This window comes from Varroa destructor, unplaced genomic scaffold (genome assembly GCF_002443255.2).
Source record: "Varroa destructor unplaced genomic scaffold, Vdes_3.0 BEIS01000004.1, whole genome shotgun sequence".
Lineage (NCBI taxonomy): Eukaryota > Metazoa > Arthropoda > Arachnida > Mesostigmata > Varroidae > Varroa > Varroa destructor.
This window is the reverse complement of record NW_019211457.1, coordinates 31,403,971-31,430,736: the sequence shown is the minus strand read 5'-3', so window position 1 is coordinate 31,430,736 and position 26,766 is coordinate 31,403,971. Positions and strand designations below refer to the sequence as shown.

At 44.9% G+C, this 26,766-nt stretch overlaps 1 protein-coding gene across 4 annotated transcripts in view; it reads right to left on the bottom strand.

Moving 5' to 3' along the window:
- The window catches only part of LOC111249646 (uncharacterized), a 183,081-nt gene that overhangs the window by 42,968 nt on the left and 113,347 nt on the right, over nt 1-26,766 (bottom strand). The window contains exons 5-6 of one of the 4 annotated variants that reach the window (XM_086986252.1): nt 4,529-4,620; nt 3,802-3,991 (exon numbers count right to left, since the gene is read on the bottom strand). The exons of 2 other annotated variants lie outside the window; for them this stretch is intronic. The gene's annotated coding sequence lies outside the window, so the exon portion shown is untranslated. The remainder of the gene's footprint in view (nt 1-3,801; nt 3,992-4,528; nt 4,621-26,766) is intronic. One more of the 4 variants, XM_086986251.1, reaches the window with a different exon arrangement.

The window sequence follows — 26,766 nt, the reverse complement described above, 5'->3', positions numbered from 1 at the left end:
AGTGCTTTCACTAATGATAAGCAAACAGTCGTAAGCACTTCCCGTGTTGAAGGACTACTCTTTTTTGCTTCTTGTAGGCAGGAAATTTCGTCGACGACGAATATCCGCCGTGGCCGCAGTCCATAAGCGTAGTCAGCGCAAAAACGAAGAAGGCGTATAAAGCCACCGAGTACTTATATCGGTAATGAAGATGCCACGTTCTAGAATCTATTTCGAAATAACGCAATCCTACCAGAACTACTCTACTAATACGTAAAGTAACGCCACTACTGGTGAGAGGGAAATGTAAGCTAAAAGCAAATTGCTCGCCTCGTATTCTTCATTACACATCATACTGAGCTACAAACTTAAACAGTCATCGATCTAGAAGTAGGTACATCTATGTCGCCGAGCGGAACACTACTCAAGGCTTTAACCCCAGTCTGAGCTACGACTGGCAGCTATAAGCAGCAAAGAAAACCCAGCGGATAACGGTGGGCTGTTGGCTCGAGCCAGCAAAACTGAAGAAAAAATCATTTCGCCTCTCCCACTTTGCCTTTTTCCCTTACGCCCATGTATTCTGCCGCTAATAGTACCGAGGCACCGAGGAGGCAAGAACAGGGGGACATCGAATGAATAGCAAGTTTCCTCACATAACCCGGGTTGCTGCCCCTGTTACCCGGCCTGCCGCCGTAGCTCCAGCCGTAACAGTACCCGTGGATGTGTTTGTTTATCAGGTGCAGCACCGGAAATGGTGTCAGCAAATGACGTTTTCGTTTAACTGAAAGAAAGAGCAGAAGCGGCAGCAGGCAAACCAGCGTGCTGGCCTTACAGGGGTCGTACCTGCCACTGATTTGGTGGACGGGTAATAGAGAAGTAGTTCGTTGTATTCTCTAGCGTTCTGCTCTTCGCTTTATTCCCGTCATCAAATTTGACACCCACACAAGCTTCTTGAGATTACAATATATATACACAAGGGGTTGCAGGAAGGCATCCAGTGACGCCATATGTAAGCTGCTGCTCGGAGCCCAGTTTACCGGCCACAAGAACGGCTCCTTTCCGTCAACGTTTGGCTTACGTCGAATAGAGCAATAGCAAGCCAATGAACTTAATGCCACCGACCGCCTACATCGCTGCTGTCACACGAATGCTGGTGCAGAAGAGGCTAGTTGAGTTGAAGTCAATGCTTACGTACTTTTCAATGGTAAGCATGTGGGTCGGGCGTTCACTTCGGACCATGTCCTTGCTTGCAGTAGAATCCATCCTGTCTTCGCGTATTTTTGCGACCTCAGGGTTTTCGTATTTACTGCTTCTACTATTACTGCTACTGAGATTCGTCGTTAGTCACCAGGCCTTCATGGCAACAGCAGCGCAGACGAACCTGGTCTTGTTCTTCTCCTCGGTGTTTCGCCATGGCCACAGCACATGGTCACGTCATTCAAGCTTCCGCCTGCCCCCCTTTCGCTTGTAGAGGGGTCTGAGCACGACCGGCGGATGTAACATAGTTGATATATCCCCTTCCCCCGGTACGACTGACTCTCTTCTCATCATCACGCTGTCGTTATTCCTCGCTTTTCGTCGACTGCAGCTGGCAGAACCGTTGCCAGAATTTTTCAGGCAACTAGGAATAATAGGAAAGCCTAGCTCCACAAAACGTAATCGGTGGAGCGTCCTTTGTAGACGTGCCTCGTTCCTGATGATAAAGTGACGGAGCGTTTCCGTTCCAAGATCAGTGAATGTCCTTTCCTTTCTCGTTGTACGTACTATCCGTTGCCGCTGCAATACATTTTACTATAGTAGGTAGTTATAATAATCCAACAGGAGTACAGGAAGAGGAACCTGTAATGTTTAAGTACGATTAATGTACATCGGCTGTAATTAGTCCGTAAACCTCTTATTAGTATATCGTGGAAAGTTGCTAGAGGGCAATGCGACATGTTATTTACATCATAGATGGTGTTCATACTCTTTTGACAATTACCGCACGAGTAGTGTTAGATACTATGCACCTGCCGTTTTCGAATACCTTTCGCCCTTTATCTCGGTTTGTTGGTTCACTCAGACTTTGGGAATAGGCAGCGCTTGACGAGGCGCAAAATGAAGAATGGATCTTGTTAAGAAGATTTCTTTGTATCCCTTTCGATTCACGAAATCAGAAACATCCACCATAGAATGCATTTGTATTATCTCATAAAAAGAAGCAATATAGCAGAACTACAACTCTGAAGATTCGAACGAAGTTGCGCATGTCCACGAAATGCCGTCGCGCACATTTGCGAATGACCCTGTCAACGCATAGTATCTTACTATACGTATGAAGAATTCGGTAGCAGCTGTAGGATGGAGCGCGAGTGCCGAATAATTTCCGCGTTAGGTCTTCTTTGCAGGTCTTGACTTTGCACTTTTTCTATCTTAGCAGTATTCTCGTTGGCTCCTTACTTCCGTTCATCTCGGTTATTTGCTCGCCACGAGCAACCAACGAAATAGATTGTACTACCTTCACATAGCAAACTCGCTACTAACTGGCCACCATATCCTTCTTCTCCATGCGCCCGTCTTTCTGCGGTAGGCTGAAACAGGCACTACAAACTGTTGCAAGCTAGCTCGGGAAAAACTAAGTACATCAGGACAAAAAGATGGCACCCAGCTTCTTTTACCTTGCTGATCTTCGACTAACAACAACTCTGGGTGTTTTTTTAGAGGGGCCACTAAATGAACAGCCTTGGTTGACGCTCGCTATTCTCGGTAACAGCGACGACAACAACTTCAAGTCGAAGTGACTTTGTGTTTCGGAGAAAGCTTGTTGCTTTCGTTGTCGACGAAAGCAACAACAAAAAGCACAGACATTATTAACATTCATGAACAAACCATGCACACACAGATACGTTGCCGGCGTATGACATTAGTAAACACATTGAGACACGTCGACATCTAGACGTGCACACTGGGACAGCTAAGCAAGAGCTACTGCTGTAAAATAGAAGCAAGCAAATGGGAGAATCTGTGAAAATATACTAACGGCGATGACGATTAAGCAACTGCGAGCAAACTGTGAGGAGTTCCGTTGGAAGTAGGGCCCAAAGCTATTCCTGTAATCTCACAATTTTGAAGGAGTAGGAAATCGACGAAAATAGGCAAGAAAACCAACGCGTCGCCCAGATCGCCATCCACAGTGGCGAGTCGTGAAGCGTCCCCAAGCAGTGGAAAACGTTACGGAAAACAACCACAGAAAGAAAGAGAGCGTCATTTCGAGTGTAATAAAATGAACAAAAGCCAGAAACGAAAAATGACAGAGCACATAAACACGGCACAGAAAAAAAGAGACTGTCCCTTCCATGATTTTCGCCCTGCATTGCCCTCGGCGGGTTCGCTTTGACAACGAATAACGATACTGGCACTAACACAAGCAACGTTTGTTCATAGAGAAAAGAGAAGAAACACACGACAACAACGGCAGCCACGACAAACGAAAGCAGGAATATACGTAAAGTGAGGGCAAAACAGGAGAGCAAGCGAGCCTGGCCAGGGGGAAGGAAAACGCGGACAAAGATGGAAAAATGGACGATTGCAGCGGCATCAAAGGCAGTCACATATATAAATATATATATATGATCGAAAGAGACTGAAGGCGCGAATGGTGCCACAAATAGCAACTGGCCATTGACGTAAGAGGCTAGCAGAAGCAAATTTGCAAGCACCACGTTTATACGTATGAACGTGAACGCGGAAATACGAGTGAGTGTCGTTGTTATTCGCGTGAGGTCGTTGTGCGTTGATGACCGAACCATTTTTGGCTGGTCTACCGTTTGAAGATTGAGATACCTTTGGCTATGGTGAGTACAGCTGGCCGGGGGCAAAGGCGTTTGCCATTTGATGTTCAGCTTTCTAAGGCCTCACTATGCTCAAATGTGTCTTCGTGTGTGCAGTTAGAGAACAGTGGTTCTCGATAGGAGAAGCCTTGCAGGACCGTCACCTTGGCTATTAGAGATATTGTACTACCGCTGCACCCATCCTGCAAATCATCACGAGATGTGCGATCGATTATGGACCATTGATTGCTCTGTGTTGCTTTCCTGTCTGCGACTAGAAAGCGGCACCATGTTTTCCAAGCAAACACCAAGGAGACGGAAGTGTTTTCGCTAGCGTTGCATATTGCAGTATATTCAGGTGACATTGATTTTTTCATAGGGAACAGGCCAAATTAAGCAGCTGAAAATTATACTTATTTAGTACACAATCAAGTGTGTGCCATTATATGTTATCTGGAAAATGACTTTATCTTGTGGTGCATCGTCATCAGTGAATGTCATATATACAATGGCCTTCAATCGTGACCACGTCCGGAAATATTATGGAAAACTGGCTGAAGGCAGAGAATGATTCTTAAGCACACCTAAAACGCGAAACAAATAACCACGAGGTTACAAACGAATGCCAGTCAAGTAATATATTAAAAATTATGTTATAAAGCTAGAAAGCTAATGAGCACAGTTTACACTATCTGTGGACCATAGAGAGGTACGCTTAATAACTAGTCAAGATATCTTACCTGAAAGACTCCTATTTATTCAGGGACACGTGGTCGTCTAAGTTGAAAATCAAGCGTAGACATATTGGCTCGCGCGGAAAGGGGCAAATCGTCTGAAACAAGGTTTAGAGGCTTGAATACCGCACGTAAAACTCGACAAACTTGAAAAAAACTAATATGAATGTTTCCCTATATATATATATATATATATATATATATATATATATATATATATATATATGCTGTGTAGCCCAAGCTTTTAAACTAACAGGCGATCAGTAGCGGCCTCTTGTACGCAATTTGTAATAGTTGTTTTTCCGACTCGCATATATTACAGATGAACTTTGATGTTATTACTTAAAACGCCTGACGAAGACAACAGATTTTAACAGACAATCAGATAAATACCCAACACGGCTACTCTACTAGGCAAACGAAAAACTGTTTGACTGCTGGTTCTGCGAAGTTCAGGGTAAGATCCATTCTGTCATCACCCCGAAGTCATACACGGTTATTTTTATATGTTTTTGTATGGCTTCATCACCCATGCCCTTATACCGTTAATATACTACATTTTCGACGATTTATTATAGTATTAATAACAGAATGTAGATGACCTCTCGATCTAGCACGAGTGCTCGGACTTGGATTGGCAGACGAATCGTAACGTTAGGCTGCTACAAGCAAATCCTGCGAACTCTGAAACGCAGTTAGGTAACTCTCAAACCAGTTAGGCTAGAATGATGGTTTTTTTAACGCGCATTAGGGGTACGTCCCTTCATTTTTTACACGTTCGTCCTAGCATTTTCGCAACTTCTTGTTCCTTCATGTTCCCATATGTAATTTCCTTCTCTATGGCTTCTTGGAGTAAATCATTGGTGGGATATGCTTGCCCAACGGTTGCCCCTTTTAAAGCATGAAAAGCCCCGTAATCACACGGACCTAAATTAGAACAGTACGTGTGTTAAAACCAAGATTGGATATTACTTTATTCAATTCAGGAAATAATTAAGATATGGCGATGAGATCTGCCGTTGTCATCAAGTAACCTGACTGCGTGCTTTGGATTGCCATGCTAACGGTTCGTGGGTCTCTTGAGGAACTCGAGATAGTGGGCTGCATTCATTGTTTTCCGCGAATATCTCGTAGCAGTAGATGCCTCTGATGTCCATTGCAAGCACTGCTATCACCTTACGTCCGAACATACAAGACATTGCCCCCCACTCGATTTCTTTCATGGGCGACGCCATTCTCTTTCCTTATCCCTCTTGAGCTGGTGGTATAAATTGAACCATATCTCGTCTCTATATAATGGCACATATAAAATGTCAGTTTTAGCTGACATAGCTCCCAAACTCCAAGCTCTGCTTCCGTGAATAGTTTCCTCAGTTGTGGCAATCCGTTCTTGTATTCTGGATCTCAACATCTGGTTACCTTTTCACTGGCCTTCAATACTCCAATATCCGTTCTTGAACCATGTGTGCCATTCACGTATTGTGCTTTCACTTAAGACCTCTCTAGCTTAAAGTTCCCACCAGTACCTGAATTAGTACCGTATAAGGGCCTACGAGGATAAACTTGACCACTAAGCGTTGATCTGACCACAACTGAAAGTTTTCTTATAAATTCGTTTCTCCTAGAGTAAAAGCGACCGCTTTCTAAATAAACAGGTTTAAATGACTGAAGTATTTAGGAGCCATATTTGTGCTAGTAGTGCATAATTCATAAAAGTTACTTAATTTCAAAGGTTTGCCGAATTGGCTTCTAACAGTTTAATGTATAAATGAGTACAGCGGTGAACTGTGAAAATGAGGCTATGGCAGCTATGTTGGATTATTTTAGTTGTGAATTAGTTGAATATTAAATTTAATCTGATTACATATCATCTATTTGATTTACCAGATGTAAGGTTCGTATATTTAAGGTCCGCTCAATTCGCTCACGTTCAATGTGGCGTACATGCCAACGACAGTAGCGATTTACTGAGCGTTGACCCGAGGATGGCTTCATTTCTCGTAATTATATAAAGACAGCTCGCGGAAGACTCTTGCCAAGCCTCGGAAGGATCGTCAGTAGACAAATGTCTCATCTTTGCGGGAAAATTAGAACGTATCCATCCGGATGCGATACCGTATTTTTGCCTAAATTTTGTAACAGAAAAGAAAAATGAAAAAAAAAAGTTTCGTCTACGTTGGCGATCAAGTTGCCATATGTCACACAAGCTAAACTGATTATGTGGGTCGGACATATATAATTAGGTTGAGATATTTGTGGAGGATACCACGAACTCTCCAATTTGCCTACAAGACAGAAGTTCAGGTAGACAAAGTAATCTTTCACAGATAGTTAAATAGCATGGATCACCGGTTCACACCGTCACGAAACATCGTACCCCTCAACCCACAACTGACCTGACCAGAAGCGACCCCGCGCCACAGCCACATTCAACTAAGCCACCTCCCAAGATTAACCTGAACCGCATCCGTTAGGGTTCCATGTAACCGTTGTTGCTGTATCGGGAGCACTTCGAAAACTCTGTTGCTCCGAGCACCTAAACAGAGTAGAAATCGATTTAGGGCGCTGATCAATAGTCCAATATTTAGACCAACTTGCCGACGTAGCAGTTTCTATAGAATTTCTCAACATATCTTTCTCACACTCAAAAATGTTTCTGTGAAACTGTCGTTTGTTCTTTTCTGATGATTCAAAATACGAGAAGCACGTGTCGTCAGCTTATTATTAAAACCAATTTATTTCGCCAAATTTTCTACTTCTTTCATTTAAATATCTACCTCATTAGCGTCTGAATTTGACACATACCGTGTCCTCAAGGGGGCGCACACTACGACTTGCCCTCTGCTTTGCCAATCAGTCCTTCTCCGATTTGGACAACATCCATCTCTGTTTCCTTTACCCATAGCCTAATCCTTCATATTTGACACTTTAAAGTTTCTCCTTTTCGCCATAAAGGGCATGCCTTCGTTTCGGTTTGCTCGACGCTTGCATTCGCGTCAGTCCGTGTTCACTTTGAACCTTGGTCTTTCCCTGCCCTTCGTTTGCCCTATTTGGCCTTGATCCAGGAAACTTCTGTAAATTTCCCCTCGCCCACGCGCTACTAAGGCTCCTGGGATCGTTACTCAAGAACCGCCATCCACGAAGCCGAATCTCATACTTCAACCGCGTTTGCCAACACTTTTCCATTCGTAGAAGTAGTAGTAGTGGCAGTAATAGCCTTGTACACGCCCTCGAACACGAATGCTACGCCCTGCTAGCAGCACCATCGAGCACATCCGCCAGACGTTGTTTGCTACGTATTTTTGGCGTCGGCTGGCGGCGCTCAGACACCGGACGCATGGTCGCCGTGGTAAAGAAGCAATGCCTGTATGCGATGGATGGCATTACCTCTGCCAAGCCACCCGTCGCTGGCTTCCTTTGTCGACCTCGTTGGTTCGCTCGTGCAGTTCACGATGAGCGTCTCACATCAGTGATGAGCGTTCTCACGCTGGCTCACTGAATGAACATTGAGCACCATCCGTCGCCAGTGGAAGCAATCGCGGCACCGAGGCGTAGAGCGTCATCATCGTTCATTCGTTTGTCGATGGATGCACAAAGAAAGAACATGCAGAATACGAGCAGCAGAATGCACTAGAAGAGACAGGCAAAGCGGTACAGTGGATTTCGATAAGTGTAAAGGTCAAACGAAAAGACTGCCGAGCGAAATATATTTCCGTCAAATCTCGCAGTAGTAGCAGCACAAGTGGTTGCAGTGTCGGTACCCGTACTGATACTATTATTCAATAACGGAGGCATCGATTCGGTTCGGCAGTGCCACTCAGGATATGCGGAAGCATGAACAACTCGTGAAAACGTCTGAAGATGATAATATCGTATCAAGCAGGCAGTTCGAGCAGGACGAAAAAGAACGTTATGAAAGCTTGACGAGGTCAGACTTCACGCTGACAAGATAGCCCCAAATACTTGGTAAGCTGATGGTTGCTGCAAACATGTGCATATGGCTCTCGTAAGCAACAGCCTTCGGGACTGCGGAGCGTGCTGGTAGGCACGATCTGAAAAGTAATCACCCAGGAATTGAAAGCGATCAATAAAGTAGCCCAGGACACTTGCACAAGCCATCCATTTTGAATTCCATGTGATTCAACCCAGCAGAGAATGAATAGTCATCATGCCCGAGCGCCGCAATTACCCCTGCACTCCCATTCGACACGAAACGATCCAACGCTGTCGCCCTTTAGTCTCAACCACCACTGCTGCTACGCATAGTGCACAATCTATATAAATACAACCAAATACATTAACACAAACAACCAGACAGGCTGGTTTCCACCCGTCCCGAACAACCAATAACGAGCCAACTTCTGCGCCCGTGCCTTAGCGCATTAATGAGCAGAGCGAAGCCTTGAAGCCCTTCCCTAGTCTCACTCTGCTCGAGTGAGACTAGGGAAGAACACCCCACCCGCGATTTTCGTGAACGATCTCAACCAGGTTGAGCTCGAACCTTAGCGGGAAAAAAAAAAAGTGCGGACTTAAAGGACCTTGTGGAGACAAGCACGCGGCGACAACAACCAGGACTGACAAGCCTATATATATATATATATATATACGGCCTTCACTTTGCTTGCTTCTAGATGCCCTTTAACTTACGTTCATCACTGGGCGTAGTACTTAGTGTTCTTTCCAAAAGCTTTCCACAGATCAAGCTACATGTTTGTGCTATTTGAGATTCCACTACCAAAGCCTTAAATTAAACACAACGCGTCTTTTGAGAAACTGGGTCTTCTCTCTTTATGCGATAGGCAAGTATAATAAACGGAAGCGGTAAGTGCAGAAGAATCACAAAGCGTCGCGAGACAAAGGAAACCACACTACCAGGAGAACACTTTTGTTTTCTATCCTATATACCAAGCACTCCGGTCGCCAGCAATCTGCAGTTGTTACTATACTTAGAACTGCAAAATATAAGGTCAGAAAAACAAGGATGAAGTAAGAGCGTTCTTTATATACTACTCGATTTCCAAAGTGACGAGGTCTAAGGTAAGCAACTCTATCGTCCGCTGTCAGCGCTTTCATTGGAAACCTGAATGATCTTGATGGACTACCCCCGTATTCGGTCTATCTACATTTTCCTATTTATTCTACTATTTAAGATCATGATATTTCCATTTCCTTATTATAAAACGATCTTTCTTAAGGTATATAATCCAATAGCACTTAATATATTTATTCAGAGAAGGCCTCGAGGGGTAGCTACGTCCTACGTCGGTAAGACTACATTTTCAGATACTCGTCTATGGAAAGGGGTAATCCCTATATTGCATACACATATGTGTGCGTTTGGATAAATATATGTAGAGAGGCAAAAAAAAAAGGCCAGACTTTCTTTATTCGTTAACATTGGCTATGGCCACTAAGCTTACTTGTGCTTATGAGCGCTCGGTTTAGAGGTTTGAGGTTTTCAGCGTTACTAGGGATCTCAGCAAAAGTTGACTCTTTTCGTTGCAGAGTTCAATCGTTGTCATCATCATAACGTCGTTTAAACTTAACGCGTATAGTTTTTTTTTCGCCAGTTCGTTTCGTAGCGCCTAGCCCAGGAAAACCTTTGGATCCCTCTTTAGGTTTTTCTTATATCTCCTGAGGCTGGCCAAAGCAGAGAAAGGGGGAAAAACCCCCTATTCTATCGAACCAAACCAGGCCCTCGCAACGCCTTTCTTGCCATGAGCAAATACCATACTGACACATAAGAGCCCGTAGACATCCGTGAACAGACGATGTCTAAGGAATACTATAGTCGTTGGTAGATCGGCTACCAGCTAAACTAAGCCTCGAGGAGTAGTGAATATTTAGAGGGTCTAGCGTGTACGGAGGCCTGGTCGTCCTCCTTCTCGAAGACACTGATACACCGAGCGAGCTCTTATTGTTCCGCCTGCCTTCTGTACTTCCCGCTACGCATACGCTATGTGGAAGATGTTTTCCAAAGGCCGTATACTAGCACCAAGGGAAAGAGATCAATACAGCTTGCAAGCGTCGCACGACGACAGCTGCTTCGATTGGGAAGCAGATTAGCTGAGACATCGATAAGTCTCGTAATGCGTGGAAGACTGCTTGAAAGGAGATGGAAGAGGCTGTGATGGGGTGAATCCATACAGGGGCAGTGGGGTCACGAAAGGCTTCGCATGCGTATCAGCAGTCAGGAAGGAAAGAACGCAATAGCTCGTCCCTTTTTCAAAGTTCCGTTCATAGTGACATGCTGATAGGACGTGGCCGAACACAGGGCAAGTGAATACTAGCGATTTCAAAGAGGAAGAAAAGGGGGACAGGAAAGAAATCAACGAAGGTCCGACGAAGTCCGAATAAGAAATCCAAAGCAAATTACTCAATTTATGCTCGTCCGAACAACGATGGCTCCATATCAGCAGACATCTCAACTTTCTGTCAGCGGCGTCGCCGGCGATGTCGACTAGTGTTGCCGTCGATTTTTTTTCGTTGCTTCTTCCAGCTTGTCTCGTGGTAGTGGCAGAGAAAGCTGCAGTAGCTTCGTCCTTCGATGTTATGATCGCTCCCACCGAGTCCTTCCATTCAAACTTGACGAAAAACAGGCCAAGCTAGGATATCGATCGTCTCACCCTGTTCTTTTCGGTTTTTCTCAGGTCTTGCTCGAATGCTGCTCCCGAAACAAACGCGTAGTGGAAGTTAGAAAGGCTCTTCGCTTAGTTTTTCATTAGGTTGGGCCCAGTGACGAGTGCGGGGTTTCAAGGTTTTCCTTCCCACTAATACCTCTCCTAACTTATTGAATGTATAGTATGAATCTGATGACGCTCTATTGCAATCGATCCGCTGAATTGGCAGCCGAATGTATTACCTCCGACTCGCTAGCCGTGGTGGCATGGGACGCCGTCAGAGTTCTCAGCCGTTCCAAGTCCCTGTCCAATACATGCGCTCATTGCAGAACCTTTATTTAGCATTGCATCTAGCAGACAACTGAGATGGGTCACATCGTAAATAGGACCGGAGAACAGTGAGTCCTTTTTCTTCTCAAGTCGCCTGGCGACAAGCCTGACCCTTCAGTATTATCCGTACACAGCTCTCCATCAAGCCAATATACGTGTAGGGTGAAGCCGATTTCACAATAAATAGAAGCATGGACAACGAAAGTTGGGGGGGGGGGCCACTGAAAGAGAAAAGGGAAAATATTCGTTTAGGGTTACCCTTGATGAATGCGCTGGCTGCTCGTTGACAACTGGATGAAGGATATGGTCGGTATTTTCAACCTTCCTTGCATTTACTTCGTGATGATGGCAGAGCTGTGTCCTTTCACAAAAGCGACAACGCATGGGTGTTCGCGTTCACTTGAGTATTCTGGACTGCTGCTCTAACCCGGTGGCGTAACTCTGAAATTCGTTGCACCCCAAGCTATCTCTTGTCGTATCATAGCCCCTTTTACGGTGTGCCCCTCCAAACGACGCAGGTGGCCAAATTCTGCCCCACCCATTCCTCATATATCGTCGTCAGCAACATCCATTGTCATTTTAATACGAATCCCCACCTTTCCCCTAGTTTGAGCTCGCCTAGTTCACCCCAAGCCCTATCCGATACGTTCCCTTGCCCCCTTCCAATGGAATAGTAGAAATAGTAATGACTCAAGATAAAGATTACCTACCACATGTAAGGACTCGGCTCCGTTCGCTACTGTTCACCATCCGTCGTGCAAGTCTTCACTATAAGGGTTTATTCGAGTAGAGAGAATATGTACATGCATATGTGTGCTCCCCCAGTTGAATCCTATAGGCTCCGTAGGCTGCCTGGCAGCAGTGTTATGCTCGGACAGAAGTCAGAGCATTGTGTTTGAGAGATGCCCTCTATTCCTAGCCTGGACAAGATCTCAGGATATCTGAAGACTTACTTTGGCCGGGCAACCGTTTTTCAGCTACCATCCCGAGGCGACAGTAGTGGCATCTACCGCGATGAGTGGTTCTTGCTAGGACTGACTCTGCCATTCTACCTCGAACACCGGATGTGCTGACATCTAAGCCACGGGGGCGCACGTTCAAGAAGCACTGGCGGCCTCGCGGCGACTCACAGGCGCACAGACACACAGTGACATACAGGATGTTCTCAATAGCGAAGAGTTCTTTTTCTTTATTTCCTTTCTGAGTTTTGAATACGACGATGACATAAACATAAAAAAGAGGTACATCTTCTTCTTGATTCCGGGAAGAAAACGCACGTCCTCGCAGGGCACGAAGAGAGTTGTCCGGAGACGGGCAAGATGTACGAATAACTTGCGTATTGTCAGTTACATTTAGTCATTCCTCTCTCTCTCTTTCTTTCCTCTCACAGACACAATCTCTCACTCCTTATATATATGAATACATACATACATATACATGTATATATATCTTTTGTTCTGTCATAGCGGTCAAGCTATTCAGTGCTATACCGCCGAACGGCATGCCTCAGTAAAAAAAAGAGCAAGGAAGTGTATCTGGATTGAACTAACTCGATAGCGAACGGGTAGCTTTTTCCCACATGTATTAATACCACAGACTTTCAATACCGATATACATCCGTATATCTTTCGTACTTATTTTGCAGTTTCTCGGATTTAGCACACTTGCGTATTGCAATTGAGCGTAAACAATTTGATTGTCGCCATTATCATCACACTCATGCCCTGGTAGATAGAACCTTCTAAAAATATGTTATAGCAATTTCAAAAAAACCTAACAAATATGGGCAAATGTTAGTGATTATTGAAGATTTAATCTGATCACGTTTTTACGTAATTTACTTAGCCGTTGTCATTATGCCGTTATGATTTGTGTTGCTGTCAGAAGCATGCAAAATTTACAAGTTCAAACTGTTTCTAGATATGTAGTGAAACTGTTGGCTATAAAGTCAACACTTCTAAGAGTATTAGCTCTGTCTCAAGATATTTCAACATACGGACACGTTTTAGAATATCGAAGACAATAATCGAACTACTTTGTGATGGTTCTTTTGAGGGTAAGCACGCTCAGGTTATCACCTCTTTTTTTCTACATTTTCGTTCTCTTCTTCTGTAGTCCAGCTTTGCTTCTCTTGCCCGATTTCCACCTGTTCTTATCTACTTTTATCGGCTGGTTGTCGAAAGCTGTTTTGTACGACCAACCCCGGTAAAATATCGAACAGTCTTATTTTCAGCTTTCTTTTCACCACTAGGCTTACTCGGCTTGGTCGTTAACCATCTAAGGTGTTCGGCGCTTGCGTTTGTCGCACGTGTTCGTCTTCAGATCGTGCGTTCACTCACAAAAACGCAACCAGGCTCATTTCTAATGCATTAATGGCGACGGCTACGTATCACTATTCTCTATTGTTGTTGAACTTAATTATCTCAGCGACTCAACTTACACAGACTAAAATACTCCATACCTGCTATCAATGTTTGTGGTATCACTACTCACTTACATGCTTTGGGCTATTGCTATTCAGTTGTATGAGGGATGGCACGCTGAAGTAAGCTAGAAACTTTTTCTCGCTCGGCCTCTTTTGATTTCCTGTCCCCTCCAACTTCTTCGACCGCGTACTAGTTCAGAGTCTTGCAGAGGCAGAAGGCAACTGTCTGCAAAGCAACAATCGCTTGGCCCAAATGGTCAATGGGGATATACAGGGAAAAAGGAGACAAACCGTTGAAGAGTTAGTGTCCGCTGTGCTGTTAGTGCACTTCCTTTGAGTAGGGCTTGCCCATGAAAACCCACTGCGTTGGAATGGTTTGTGGCTCTTTCCTCTCGTCCCCGTCCGGCCGACGTGTTCTGTTGCATCTCCTCACTACCGCCTTGCTGGTGTTGCGTTTTCGACTGTTGCGTTTGGCGTTGTTGAAGCAGGCGTCGATGTCGTTGTTGCTCCCATTGTCGAAGGCAGTGCAACGATTGCTTCGCCGGGCGCCTTATTATAATTTTTCCGGTGTTCGTTCATTCAAAATGTTGCGACGACTATGGCGTGGCAACCGACCGAATAAATGGGACAGGGGGCTCAGACAGATCAGGAGAGCCGGGGCAAAAAGGTATAGCCTAGGAAAAAGTGCTGGTAAGAAGTTTGCACGGAGTAGCGTTCGAGACACGAAAGGATATGAAAGTATAGGTGGACAGAAGAACCAAAAGGGTAGCACAAGCATCAGGGCGTATTGGAGGTTGGAAATGAAGAAAAGCTTATTGCAAGTTCGCGAAAGCAAACACGGGAGAAGACGATTCTGCCAGGCAACCCCAGCTGAGGACGACAGCGGCCACCAACTGGATCGCCTAGCTCCCCAACGGCTAGAAAACTAAATTTCTTTTGAATTAGCTGTTTTGGACCAATCTTCTCTCTCAGGTGGCTCGTCTTTTGTTCATTCGTGATGGGCAACGATAAAAAGAAGGAAGAGCGGAACGCCAGCCGGCACACTTCTGGGCTGGCTATCGAAAACGCTCGAGAGAGAAAGCAAACAGGCAATGAACAGGCGAGTTAGACTTCGGCTGGCGGCGACAACGGCGCCGGACAGACAGAAACGACCAGAGTGTCCATAAAGAAAAATGAGGTCGCCAACGGACACCAGACACTGTTACTATGCTATTATTACTTGACGTTACTTGCTTATGCCACAAGCCAATGGCAGTATCAGGCAGCCTAGAATATGCTTAATGAGTTCGTGGGCGCGTTAACAGATTGCTTTTCAAACTATTGCTCCCCCCGCACGGAGACAGCTACTAAAACAGCGCTACTGTTGCTGCTGATACTCAAGCCTAGCGGGAATGCTTAGCTTGCATAACCTTGCCTCTGCCCCTCTTGCATCCCGCCATCAAACGAGCGGAGAGAGGCGATAGTACAGAAAACGGATGAATAGACGAATAAGCCAGCACCAGCAGCCGTACTGATGGCAGTAGCCGTAGCAGAGAATACGGCAAACGATACGAACACGACCATGTGATGCAGCCAATAGAGAGGTGCCAACCGCGAAGGCTATTCTGGGAATAGGAACCCCAGTGCCTGTTAGTTTCCTAGAGAAGTATCGGTACGCGGGAAACGAGGAGATGAAGATATTTGCGGTGATCCATCTTGCAACCATCTGGGAGGGTTCTAGTCTTTCTCTCGTTGTGGGTCTTACATGGCAGGTTACCTAAAAAAAGTGGGTGAAAAAAAAACCAAGCAAATGTAGAGCTCAGTATAACGAGACAAGAAGAAAAAGTACGCATCACCTAAATGGTCGGACGGTCGACTCTCGTTCGCTCATTATGTTCATATTTGCCGCGAAAGGGCTGCTGTTGTTTTAATATGGGCTGTATCCCATACAGATTATGGACTGTGTCTCAAATCTGGCTCGTTCATCAAGTCGTACCATTGTAACTATAACGGGAACGCCACAGTCGTCACAGAAAAATCAAAGATTTCTCTCATTCACCGCTTCAAGCTGATTCGCAATTCTTCTCAGCCGTAGACATAACTAGTAACAGGGTTCAAACCACCTGTCTATTTCCGTCGAACGTTCCGTCATCTTTACACAAAAATCAATTTCGTCCTTAAATCACCTACTAGTAGAATCTCTACCTATCACTCGTAACTGCCGTATTGTTTAAGCTGCCATGGCTTCGGCGTTAATGTGTTGTTCATTCGACAGGAAGTTGGACCGAGAGTGACCCATGGTGTGTGGGATAGCCGCCCTTTCTGAACGCCATGTTATAAGCCAATGTCCGATTACTTGACTTCCTATCCGCGGCCTCACTGTCTCTCCGTTTGCCTTTCGGTTCCTGTACGATGACCGACTTTTCATGATAAGATAGAGAACATCGGTGCAGTGAGCGCTCACTCGATGCTTTCGGCAGTGGGACAACCTCACGCTGAAACACGTACAGCCCTAGTAGTGGTTGTAGTAGTTTTCTGCTGTACTTTTCGCTTGTTCCTGCTAGCGGGCACCAGGCACCAGCAATGTCAGCGGAGCGGGAAAGGTAGTTTTGACGGCTGCTCTTAACAATCCAGACCAGTTTGCCCCCTTGGCCACTTGGTTCACTGAACTGCGCTTTGCTCCCAGCCTATCCTCCGTATTGCGGCCACAATGGTTAACTTTCTGCGTGAGTAGGGTGAAAAGCGTTGGTGATGGTTAGTGTATAAGTACTAACACAGCGACGTTCGGACGGAAGAACCCCGAGGGCATGACCGTGTGCCCACAAACTGGACGACTGAATCGTCCCAGCAGCCAGAAAACTGGCAGCCAGTGCGACCGACTGCCAGGTAGCCTTCTGTGCTACCTTTGACGCTTCTATCCAAACCTTCGTAAAGCGGCTTCACAGTCTTCGGCTGTTCAGTCACAGTCTTTAAACCACCGAACGAACAAGGCGCATCGTAATGTACAATGTTCGCTCGAATCAGTTCGCGTCATTAATTCGAGTAAAGAAATAACTAAACTAGACTACAAACTGTGTAACTCTTGTTTTTCCTTCAGCTCGCTCGCGCGTGTCTGTCAGTGCTTACGTCCGCTTCCGTGTCTGTGTCACGAACTACCTGACGGAATACTAGAATCGAATGATGCAGTCCGTACAAAGAACTAACACGATGGTAAAAAGCAAAAAGCCAGTGTACGAAGCTAATACAAACGGTAGCCTGTTAAGAAAAAAATACATACAGTTGGACTGAAGGTTATTTCGATGGAATAACAACATGACGGAATAACACTATATCTGATGCAGCTGGCTTGAGACACTCTTTCATATAGGTAAAGCTATTTACCTTCAAAGGATGATATCAAGAAAGTGATCAATCTATTTTTTAGCGTTATGTTAGAAATAGTTTTATACGAATTATATTGTATATAACATATATTTAAGTAATACTTTAACCGCCTAATAAGTCAGTATGAAAGATGTCGCTTTCGACCAACATCGATAATTGAGCGAACAATGAATGCACCGGCATGTAGCGTTGAAAACGCTTCTATGACGCAGATCAAGGCTCTTTACGGCCAGCCGTACAATAGTGGACATGATCGGGACCGCGTGAGTCTATACACTATATATATAGCCGTCTAAGGAGTGAATCAATGAGGAGGCAGTTCTTCGTAAAAATCTCTTCAAGTCTGAAGCCTCGAGTAAGGCCAGTTGTGCTTGGTAATTACCGCTTAAGCACAATGTAGCGGGCTGTTACCTGGGTCAGGATCACTGTATTAAGCGTCAATGTATCATAGCGAACGAACACGGAAACAATTATCGCAGATCGTTGACCTAGTACGAATGATATATGCACAGTATGGTACGATGCTTGCTTAGACGAAAGACTCATCCGTCCAATAAAATAATTTTCTTATTACAAACGTATGACAAACACTAACTGCATGGTAGATAGATGTAGTCGAAACAACAGCAGCCTATACTTCTTGCACAGTGTGGAAGGTTTCTTCTATTTGACCAATTTTCTTTCTCTATATAATTAATGTTTTTTTTTTGCTACTCATGTATTCAAAACAGATGATAAAACAGAACAAGAAGGACGGAACAATACAGTGATTATATTACCACACAAACAGGTTCCTGTAAAGTATGTTTAATTGAAGCACGCTTCAAGGGCAAAGACATTTGTATATTAAACTACAAGTCAGTCCGATGTTGTCGGGAGATGTCTGGATGCTACATTTACAGCGGCTAGATAAATGTTACATCTGGTCGTTTCAGACGCAGACGATTTATATTTGTCCCTGTAGATACTCGATCCATGTTTCCTCCGGTGAGGCGTCGCTAAAAAGGTGACATTTTTCGAAAGAATAGACGCCTGTGAGTTTACTAGATCCATAGCGGTCCTTCAGATGCTGATTCAGATCCTGCACATACTATAGGTAGCTTCAATCTGCCAGAGATATCTTGAAACGTTATTCAGTTCCTTCGCAATCGGTTGCGAATGTTTTGGACTCTACTTTTCGCTCTTTCTATTTGTCGACTTATTTTGAATCAATGTTCTAGATGGGCACTTCATTCCGATTAGCGTTTATTACCATTTCGAAACGTTTCGACCTCTCAGACAAACAACCTAATGCATATTATTACTTGGCACCGGCTCGGGTTTTCCCTGGCTCGTGCCGTTTGCTATCATGTCTGTTTTGACCCTGTTGTTGAGACCTGACACACGCCAAGGCAGAATGAGGTCACAAGGCTGCAATATGAGCGCTTTTTCAGTTGGCCGTTGTTAGTGTTACTCGATATAATCACCTTCGTATTCTATTCGTGACAATATGAATGAGGTTTAAGTTGGCACTAGGTGGCTCAAGTGCCAGACACGCGTTGACTTCAATACTTTTGTCAGAAGGACCGACCGAAATCGGTCTCCTGTTCACTAACCCATCTATCAAGCTAACCGTTATTATTGTGTTTTACTTATTCGTTCTACAAAAATCGCCTGGAGTTGTCGCTTTTAATGCTAATTATCTGGCCACCGTCCTTTCAAACGTATTACAATGTTCTTTGTAAAAGTTGGTGCCATAACTCTACAGGTCGACGTCTAGTGTTCCTTATTTTATCTCATTTACCCCAATCATCGCCTTTCTTGGTCTGTCTCACACCCAGACGTACGCACACACATTGCCACTAGCCAAAATTTACAATTCTAACACTGCATTTGCAGCTTCTTGTCTGGCAATAATAAAGTTCCATTTCTTTGCGACGATTGGCTTCGGGTTTGCTGGTCCACTTAGACGCAACGGTGATTTCAGGTCGTTTGCTAAACTGTTATCCATGTGAACGAGGGTTCAGTTGACTCTAACTAACACGGACCATCATTGGCGATAATTCATTATTTCGTAAGTCTTCGAAACATTCGCTGAATTCCTCTCACTCTCTTGTTTTTGTTGAATATATCCTAATGATAATACATCCATTCGTTCCAATCTCTAAAACACTAGCAGCTCTTGAAAATGTGTTTTTGAATGAAGATTGTAGCTCCAATCAAGGTATCCATAAAGGTTCCTTCGTGTTTCTGTTTCGGGTTCCGAAGGTATAAAAACTTTCAAGTACACAGCCTGTTTTTTCGCTGTGCAAACAGGAGATGTAAGGCGAAGTAGGTGGCACCGAACGTGGCTGTTAGTCCGAAAAGGATCATGAATAATGTAGAGAAGGCAGCAGAGCTCTCGAAATAGTTTTATGCAGCGTATGCATTTCTGCTAAAACAAGTTTAAAGGTACAAACAGTCGAGCTTCAGGTGAACCACTGTAATCTTGAATTATTGTAGAAGTACATTTTAGTGTTAAACCATAGACCAACTGCTCAGAGAAACACGGAAGAGTTTTTACTGGTGCCCTCAAAGTTACAAAAAAAAAAAAAGAAGAAGAAATGTACGAAAGTGGTAAACGTGATTGTTTGAAGGGAGCTTAGGTGCTACAAATGACCCAACTCATGACAATGCTATATGGTTAAGGCTTGCTATTAAGTCGAGTTTTACTATTTTTACATTTGAACTTGTCTAGTCAATTTAGCAAAGTAAGCAACGAAGTTCTTTCACAGGCACAAAAGAGTTTCAATGTCGGTGATAAGCCAACATCAAATACATAATAAAGGGTGCCACTTTAATATATCTGCGCTTTGATCATAATTGCTAGCCCCAAATGGATCGTTTTCCCCGAAATGAAAAACACTGTGAAGCACGTGAGAGGATTTAGAAACGTGCAACCGAAGTACCTCAGTTTCACGTAATAGAGGCACAATATTTTTCTCTAGTCTCAAGCCAATTCGTGATTTGGCTGAGAGTGCATATATCAAGGTATGTAATCTAGCATTTGACTGTTTTGAAATTTGCCAAATCGTTGAAAAAGCTGTTCAGCTGTCGAGTACGATGGACTAAAAACTTATGCGCTTCGGACGAAGCGCATAAGGGATTTGTTTTTTCTGGTCTCTGTCACGCCTGTTTAAATCAGCTGCAATTTAATTTGAGAGTTTCCATCCTACCATTATGATTTGAAAGTACTATTTTTTCGCTGCAACATGCTTAGACGAAAGTAAGTTACTATTAGCAATAAATTTTATTCGAGTATATTAATGCTACTGCGTTTGTACGAACTGGCCAATTTCAGCACAACTAGATCGCTAGTCAGGGCTGTTGATATAGAAGTGCACGATCCTTTCAATTTGCTCTCTTTAACCACATTGCTGAGCGTAAAAATCAGGCTTGCGCGAAAGGTACGGCCCGGAACGATAATGGTAATTTTCGTTCTTTTTTTTGCTTTCCGTAACCACGACGTGAGGAGACGTGATGCGAAAACGCAAATACGCTCATAAAACAGCTAGTGGGACCTACTTATGGCATGTACTTATGTATAAGGAAGTCAGATTTCCTCTTGAGTGCCTCACAGCTTCCCGCATTAAAGTATGCCGTGAGATGCGCACATTCGGCCGTGCAGTCACGCAACCACTATATGGGTCCTTTCATTGATATTGTTGACATATGGTAGCATTTTTCTTCCTGTATGGGACACTCTTTCTTCCAAACGATATGAAGTCTCAAGTCGTAGCTGTCATTGCTACTGCGAAGATACTTTTGTAAGAAAGGCCTTCGCCGAAACATTTGTTCACGAGTACAAGATTCGAACACATGACTCAGACTACTCTGGCTCGTAATGTAAAACTTGTTACATCGCCTCAATCATCTTTAAGATGTAGTCACGTATCTAAAACAATCCGAAAGAAGCTTTATAGGGTCTCAACTCTAGATACGGCTTTTTGTATGGATTTTCTAGATTTCTTTTTCAGATGAATCCACCGGAACCAAGAAAAGAAAAATCTATTGTTTCCAACAACAAAATGATACCGTTGTCTACCATTAACTTTAACCATACCGAATAGTATTAGCAGTTCTCTCAGCTTGTGGCGAAATTGAAATTGAAAATCTACAAATTAGCTGAGCTGAGAACGCAAACAGTGTGATAGCTTTTGCTATGAAAAGGTTTTCTATTTATAAATGTTTTCTGAAATCTTCGATTAATCTATTCGCCTTAATTTGCAGCTATCGATATCGATCTACGGATACAAGGAACGGTTCCTTTTTCTGTACCGTAGAGAACGATGTGTATGCAAAAGGGCCGGCCACGTTCCTTTTCTGTCGTGTTACTTCTCCCACTTTAGCGCTTGTCGTTAATGCATACATATAACACGCTCTTGCTATGTAATTGGCTACTTCCTAGTAGTACTTGCTCACGCCCAGCATTATTGTCGTATACATACGACGCTCTCCAGCCTGTTTCGCCTCTTCCTGTAGGCAGTCGTATGCTTCTTCTATCCATGCTTGTTTAGCACATGTTAAATGAACTATAAAGTGCTGACTCGATGACTGAGGTCCTGTCGTTGCCTGGTCCCCGACAGCGACCTGAGCTAGCGCGGACCAGTCCTACTTTGCAGAACTTTCACCCTGCTGTCGCTTTGGGCTAGCTTCCCCTCGAACGAGGTTGCCCCGTTGTTCAGCATTTCTGGCTAGCAGTTGTAGGATCGTCGCTTCTAATTTTGGTCTAGGACATAGCGGGTACTGCTTATCCTTTTGCACGAACCTCGTAGGCATTGTCCGTTCCGCTCTGTATCCGGTCTTGTACGTTTCGTCTCTTTATCTAGGCTTTCCCGTTATCCTTTAGTGTCTTGTGGAGCTCTCTCTATGTGCAGAGGATGCTGAATGCGGCTCAGCGTAGCAGCAGGGGGTCGCTCCCACGTCTTGCATACAGATAAGCGTTCGAGAATAACACACGATAGTATGAGAAACGGAGAAAGAGAGATAAGTGCAAACGGAGTTAGGGGCGTGGGGAAGAGCGGGTGTAGGAAGAATCCAGACGACGTCGGACATTATACTCTGCTGCCATTAGCGCTCCCGCCCGTTACAGATGCAGCTTCTACCACTGTCGAAGCGACCGCCATTGGTAACCTTGCTTACGCCATCATGGCAACTTCTCGGTTTCCCTTCCCCTCTCTTTTTCCTTCTCCCCAACTTTGTATGTAAGTTGCAGCTGTTTTCCTCGAGTCGGCCGCTGTCAGGGTAAACCACGTGACCGACAACATCACACACGCACCGAGACAAGAACACACATCCGTACATAGACTTCGGCGCATGTACAATACCACCGGGCAAGCAGATGCGGCCACCATCGCTTCACTTTGGTTTGCTTGGCTTGGCCTGGCTCGGCCTTTTTTTCGCCGTGGTCTTCGTCACCCATCGCTGTCTCTGTAGCTAGGCAACTAATGCAATTTTTGGTTGTTAGCTCTTAGAAGACGGCCTCGGGCAGGCGTGGGCGGTTGGGTGGTCGAGTGCGTATTCGCCCACGTATAACTCCTACGCAAGCGCAATGCTGAAAAGACTTATCTGCCGTGTTTCGCAGCCCGTTCGGTTGTCGGAGTTGCCGGTCTTTTGGTGCATAAGCCGGTTTCTGCTTAGTGGACTAAGTGCCCGCTCATACAGGACGCTTCGGTCGCTAGCTATGCACAGATAGTACTGTACAGTCACTGCGAGTTCCAGGTTCAAGCTGAGCTAAAGAAGGTGCTTCGTAAACTGCTAAGTTCGCAATCAGGCAGTGGGCAGTTCAGGAAAATAAAACGATGTGAAGTGAAGAACCTCTGCGTTGCATACCAGAGCTGATTTGCTAAGCGAAATACTGTTGCCCCTAAACTCTGAGGACACGACCCCTTTCTGTGATAAGCTCCCCCTGTCCCACTTTGCTTTTCGCGGACTGCTGCGGTAGCTGTCGAACAGAAAAATAGAGCCGACAGCAGGCGGAGTTAGCTACACTCTGCGGTGACGCTCTCACACCATTGTTTGGTTCGTAGTTAGGGTAACAGCCTTCTTTCATTTTCACGGCCCTTCGTCAGTTTCTCTGTGACTTTTGGCCCGCTATTCTTTTTTCTCTTCGTTCTACGTTATCTTCGCCAGCTTCAACTGTGTATCTCTCTCCGGATAATTCGTTTTTGCGTAAATACGCATGTTGGTATTGCACGCCACCTTGTATGTAGAAACTTGCGGAGCCAAGGTTGGTAGCTGTCAGTGACTGCCAAAGCAAATGACTTGCTAGTCAATACAAGCTGCATTACTGGATGGAATTGGCGAAAGCTGTGGATAGTTTGACGGCAGTCAACCATGAACGACGTATTAACTAGTATCGAGGAAGAATATGCGAGGCGTAAAAATCACAGTCGACGCATGTACATGCTACAAGGTCCAAATGAAAAGAGGACACTAATGCAATCACGACGATGCTGTGTCTTCATACATTTTATTCCCCTCGCTTAAAGACGGATGGATAGAGGTTGAGACCTGCGGAAACTGCTTGTCCCTAGGCAACTGGATGGCTCGGCAGGTTACTCATAACCAACTTTTCGATATGGACACAAATCATTGACCCTTGACCAAGAGAGAATATTCGAGAACATTCGGCAACACACGGTGGAGCCTAAGAGTACCCGTCCGCTTAACGAGAATCATAGGCTGTGAGCAACATAGACGAACCTACCTCATTCGACAAAGGCCTTACCCTTACCAGCTGCAAACGCAAATTTTCCTACTTGCTTGCAGACCTTTTACATCGCTTCTCATCTAACAAGAGGAGAAGAGGCTCCAGTGATAAGGGGTACAGTTTCAACTTTCAGCTTCGACGCCCCCTCCGTTGAATGCATCTGCTCGTGTATGTGCTTGTATGTACGCTAAATCCATTACCCTCAATGTCAGTTCGCAATCCGTCGCCCGTTTCCTTGTGGAGCTACTCGCTAGAGCTGAGTGGTCGGCTTCAAGTTTCGAGTTCCAGTCGCCTTCACACTGCCACTAGAATGCTCCGCTTGCAAAGTAGACTTTGCAGCCGAAAGCAGTCGCGGATCCTGCATTGCCGGCAAACCGAAAGGCGTTGGGGCAAGTCACCAAACCAAGCACAGGTTTGCTTATTTTAAGAAGTTTCGATGCGGCCTCAGAATCCGGACTGGCCCAGTGCCTTTATCCTTCGCGATTTAGTGACGGTTTTCATCGCTACTGCCGCGTCAGTGGATTTTTATCTATTCTCCCGAGAAGTTTTCTATGTGCTTTGATCCTTACCTTGAAGTAATAGAATGGAAAAGTAACATTTCTGCGCTGCTAACTTATATCTTCCGTCTTCCTTACACATCGTCAAAAACGTTGCTCTACCATAGATGGGTAACTTATGGACACTCTAGCAGTGACAGACTGACCGACGTGTAGCACAACGCATGTTGTTGTTGTCGCAGTATGTGTGCGTACGTTCGCATTAGTGTATTTGGATAAGACAAATGCAAGTCGAAAAGAAAATCAAGATAGGGATGGATGTTCTTGTCCAAGTTTGGTCTAGAGGCAGAAGTGTGACGTTGGAGGGAAACGCAAAGTTTTTGCTCCAGGCCGCGCGCCCATCGTCGCTCGTCCTCGGTGATGTTTCCTGCGTTTCTTTGCACTACTTTCTCGGCCGTTTGCTTGCTAGCTTAGTGCCTCACTGCTCAATTTGGGCCCTCGAACACGACAAGGCGGACAACGTTAGCGAGGCTGGCTAAAGTAGTCTTCGCGGCTCAATTCACTTCTACCGCTGTTGCCGCTGCAGCGGCTTGTCCCTACTTGGCAATTGCCTCACTGGGGGGTGGTCGGCCCTGGATCTTTCCCCAGTTTCTTGACCGATTTTGGCCTTCAATAGCCGACTACTGGAGCACTGTAGCGAGTTACTGCTGCCTCTTTTGCTGCTACTACTACTATTACTGTCTGGAAGCATAACGAATCCTCCCTTTCGTTTATTGCGACGTTGCATTAGCCGCTGACTATTCTTGTGTGAAAGCCCGACGTTTCTGTGCCTTCAATTGAAGGAAACTTAACCCTTTTGGCCCCGGTCGCAGTAAACGAAAGAGGTATTACGGAGAAAGCGACCTGGCCAGCGTACTGCGTTGCATAGGGATGAAATTGATCTGCTCTTGTAAATTTCTTAGCGCGTCAGCCGATGGGAAGAGGTGGTTTTGTTCTGGCTACTGTAGGCCGTTGCCCTAAGCATTTTATCTTTCAGTTCAGGACGTTACGCTTTTCCCTGCGCTCGCTACTGCTTCTCGGTCACAGTTTCTAGGGTTATCGACCGCTCAAAATGACCGAGACCCGGTCTGAATCGGTTTCCATTGTCCTATTTTCATGCTCTGAGAAATAGATAGTACTTTACGATAGGCTTAAATATTCTAGAAGCATGAACGTGCCAGAGACATAGGTACTTCCTCCGAACTCACTCTGTCCATCGATCGTGCGAAGCCAGACATTGTATCTCAAGCTTGCGGCAAGCCATACGAATGCCTGTCGAAGGTTAAACTTTCTACCAAAAGCAGAACTCCAAATCCCTACCACCTACCAATATAACGTAAGCAGGCATCTGGGAAAGCGGGCGGTCAAGACGGCGTTCTATTTCAGTGGCATCATTTCCATGATAAGCACTATATATGCATTACGTTCGTTAGGCCAGCCGCTGTCCTCTGTCCTAGGAAGGACAGCGGAACTTCTACAAGACCTGCCACCATCGTTCTGCAGCAGTAATTCCAATCCGTCTCATGTATCATACGAACCACCATAATACTCTGTGTCCATCAGATACTTATCAGCGCGCAAAAACTTTCCCCCTTCAAAGCACATACCTGAACTACTGGCCGCCTTCGTGCATAGGAGTCCTTCTCGATTCCATTGAACAGTCAAGTGATGGAATACAATATGAGGAACTAAATAGATGTTGTTATCCATCGACGGCTGCTTGAAAGGGGCGGTGCGGGACTCACCCGATACGTTAACTACCATGCTTTTAAGGTACATGCATATGCGACCTATAGAGACTCAATCTTACATGAACCTTCTGCTGTATTATGAGTACCATATTATCCATCATTCTGTGAATCAAATTGTGTTCTCGTCAGTTACGCTTGACCAGCATCAGATTAGTATTTTAATCAGGAGACCTCTAACAGCCTCCATCTAAACAATCGAAAAAAGGTTCGTTTCACTGTAAACATGTGTTTTGACCATATGATACTGTATCTGGTCTGAATATGCACGCAATATAAGAACGGCCAATATAGGGACTCATTTTTATGTAGGAAGCAACGTTCTGAGTAAAACCAACGATAAATGGCTAGACTTCTACACGCGAGCTCGTAATAGATGTTCTCTACGAATGATATATGAATCTTCTCCGCACCGTTTAATTATTTCAATGTTTGTTAATGAATGAAAAATCGACTATTGGTAGAAGTAACCGTGCTTCACTGGACTGCTTC